Genomic DNA, 3,871 nt, shown 5'->3' on the forward strand with positions numbered 1-3,871 from the left:
AGGAGCCAATGAAGATCTCAAGGAAGAGGCAACAGAAGACTTCAGAGGATCAGAAATGCAATAAAAAGACCCTGGAAGGAGGGCACTGAAAGACCCCGGAAGTAGGGCAATGAAAGAAACCAAATGACCAAATCAAGGGCAGCAAGAGAATTGCAGAATGGAAACAAGTCAACACTGCATTGGAGACAGACCTAACTAACTGTGAAGCCAACAATGGTTTAGCTGAGGGTAAAACAAGTAGAAATGAAGATGCTATTTGTAAAATGTATATGTCCAGGAAGGACATGGTGGATTCACCTCAGAAGAAGCACAGAAATTAAAGACTTCAGAAGAAGCTAGGAACAAATGAACATTAAGAGGAATCAACAAAAAGAAGTAAAGCTTTAGAGAAGGCATTAAAATAACAAGATGAAGTGGCTGACAGCAAAACTGGAAAAGAATTGCAAAAATTGACAAAATGAAGTTAAGAAGAATAAGTTAATGAGACAATGGAGAATAAGCTGAATTTAATAAAAAGCAACCAGAAAATAAGAACAAGTGAATAATTGAATTAGGAGAATAAGTGCTTGAAAAAGGAGTCTTGGCAATGAGAAATTAACTGAAGAGGTAAAAACATTGAAATTTTGACAGCAGAATCAGCAATTTAGACAACAGAGAAACTGAGATTATGTGCGAAAACAAGATTGCTGAATTGGTCACTTGACTAGAAAAGCAGCAAGCCTGTGTGGAAGAGATCCACACAACACTATATCTGGAACTGTAAACAATTAAAGCCTACCATTAAAAATGTTTATGTTTGGACACTCAAACTTCATCAACCTAAACTCATATTGACCTCATCAACATAATATGACATGGTGCCATAATATGAAACTTCGGTAGTGGATCCAATTAGATCTCTGGAAGTATTGTCTCTATGACTGAACTCCTGTTGTTCCCAGTAGAAATGGAGAGACAAATTGTTTGTAAACATATCAATAACTTGAGGAATGGATAGATGCTCCAGCAGTCAATATTACCATCAAAAAATGTTTTCGAAACTGCAGGTACTGAATTAACCTGTTAATTGATCTGGCATAACTGATGTTCCCATGGAAGCAAGTTGTAAGAACTGTTTGGGCCAGAGGAGGTGCTCATTATTACAGGTCCTGTGGAAGTATCTCAGACTACAGAGTTACACAGCTCTGCAAGAAACAAAACAAATCCCCTCAAAGGCTTGATTTACAATTTTCCAATTCATTTAGTTAAATTTGGGCCTGAGTAACTTGCTTACTTAAGATTGTATAAAAGAGTTAAAGGGGGAGGGATGTGGTGATTGTCCCTTTAAGGACAACACAGCAGAAGAGGGTCACCTGGCTTGACAGACCAATGAGGAGGAGAATGGGTAATCACCCCAGGGGATAGAGCTCTCTGAGGCAGAAGACATGTAGGGATTGGGGCAGCTGGTAGGCTGCTCCAGGTTAGTTGGCCTCAGTGTAGGTTTTCCTTATTAATAAATACCCTTTGTATTCTTGACTAAGTCTGTGAGCATGCATCATTACCAAAAATGATTTTGCCATATTCTAGTAACATGTGCTACAAACAATCACATTATTTGTTACATTTAACATTTGTTTCTGTATAATTAGTTTTAAAAAGTACTGATCAAAGTAAAATGTACCATACTTCAGTATTGTTTCCAGTGCTTATATAAACCTGACAGTTATCAGAATATCTTCACCAGAAACTTCTAGACATAATTTTTTTTAAAAAGGTTAATTGAAGATAATGTATCTGCATCCTGTGAAAATTACTTACCTTTTTCTGTTCTTTCAATCTGAAAATCTTCAGCTTCCATATTTACATTAGTTTTGTGAATTGGCTCCCTCTGGTATTGAAATTATTCTCACTGGTCCTGATATCTAGGTACATCTCTGATAGAGAACTACATAATTTCACTTGTCTCCACTGAATTGCTCTTATGCTTTCAAAAGGAGAAAGAGTATCACAACATTAAACCACATTTCAGTAACTATGAAGAACATTAATGTGAACAGATACATACCCAGAATAGATTTCAAATATTAATAGTGCACATAGGTGTTTTTTATATATGTATGAAAGCTATTTTTTCAATAACCTCTAGATATGCAGATTTCTTTCTGTAGCTTTTCCATCTATGCATGCTAAACTGACTAAACCTAATGTCAATAGTTAACGCTCATATTGTAGACATTGACTACAGTTCATATTTCCCAGATCATCAAAACTGTGGAATTCTGTCCATCACTCTTTTCTTAAACATTAAAGGCCAAGCGCTGAAGAAGAAAGGGTCATCATCAGGTAACCTTTATTTTTTAATTCACCTCCATTTTTTCAAAAGTAATTGCCAAACTTGCTGGAATTCTGCATTATGGGTTTGGTCTTTCAATGGTCATACATAAAATGCTTGGAATTAGCAACTGAAATTTATCTGACTGTAATGACAAGAAATGGACAAGTGAATCATCGTTAAAGAATAATTTAAGAAATGCAGCAAAACATACACGATCCAAAACTGGTAAAAATCGACTTTACTGTTACAACTTTCCAGGAGCTGTCTAATCATTTTTATTTTACAATTGAATCACTGATTAGCTTATCGAGCTCCAGAAGAGCATGATTCTGCTGAATAGAAATCATGTAAAAAAGAAAAACTCTAAACTAACCCAGTTCCCACATTCTCATGCTTAGCAAAAAAAAAGACAATCTCATAATTCCAAATTATACATACAAAGGAGAACTCAAGACTAGTTGAAATGTTAGGTTCCAGCACATCTGAGTTATAGATACCAACAAACCAAAGGTTTCCTGATTTCAAAATTTAATGGTACTGTAACAGATCCACATATCCAAATCTCAGAAGATAACTAATTAGAAGTACCACTAAAACTGTCCATTCATTTTATTATTGGAATTAATGTCACTCAAAGATGGAGTAGATATACTTTAAAATAGTTGACCAATGTACTTTTGCAAGTTGACTTAAAGAACATATTCCTCAATTAGTTCTTTTTTTCAAATTTCTCACCAATCAATTCAAACACATTTGCGCAACAGGATTAATTTCACATCTTAATTTAGTGAAATTTTATTACTAGACGTTCGCTGAACAAACTTTGTGTTCTGACTTGACCAGAGTACATTAACTTTGTCTAGGTTTTCTTCTTGACTTGACAAACCAAAGTTAATGAATCACCTTGCCTCAAATTGGTTTCTCAGCGAATCTTTTGACCTGATGTTACCCAATTGTAGGGTGCTTCGTACATATACACTGGGGATATCAATATTAACCTCTTCTCGGTTGATAATGCTACTATATAATGGAATACCTGTTCTAAATGGCCCATCATTCTGAGACCAGCTACACACACATACAATTGGAAATGAGCTTCACTTGTTAATTTCTTCATATAACCCTCATTGAATGGCTTTTCTTCCTTCTTGGGTTAGCCTTTCTTCATTGGGTGTCAACTCCATAGCTTCCCATTGCATGGCTACACCATGTTGATGCACCCCCATTGAATGCCATGTAGGTCAAGCGTTAAATTCCTCCACGTGATTGGTGACTGCTTCCAAAATACGTCGCTGTGACGTATCCCCTTAATTCTCGCGAGAATTGATAATTTGGGGGTCCAAGGCCCAACCTAAATGGTCAAATTGCAACATTGGTGGGAAGTGGCTGGTTTTGCATTGATGTTTTGCTGAAACAAGTTGCAGCAAATTGCTTTGCGCATATTTCAGGGGATGCAAACAGTACTCTATTTCTATTGGTCAATTCATCGGTATGCAAATTATGTCATACGTCACTTCCAGGTGGAATCGAGCGCCATTTTGTCCAGAACGTTACGGT

The sequence above is a fragment of the Carcharhinus amblyrhynchos genome, chromosome 2, assembly GCF_965287045.1.
Source record: "Carcharhinus amblyrhynchos chromosome 2, sCarAmb.v2.hapA, whole genome shotgun sequence".
Lineage (NCBI taxonomy): Eukaryota > Metazoa > Chordata > Chondrichthyes > Carcharhiniformes > Carcharhinidae > Carcharhinus > Carcharhinus amblyrhynchos.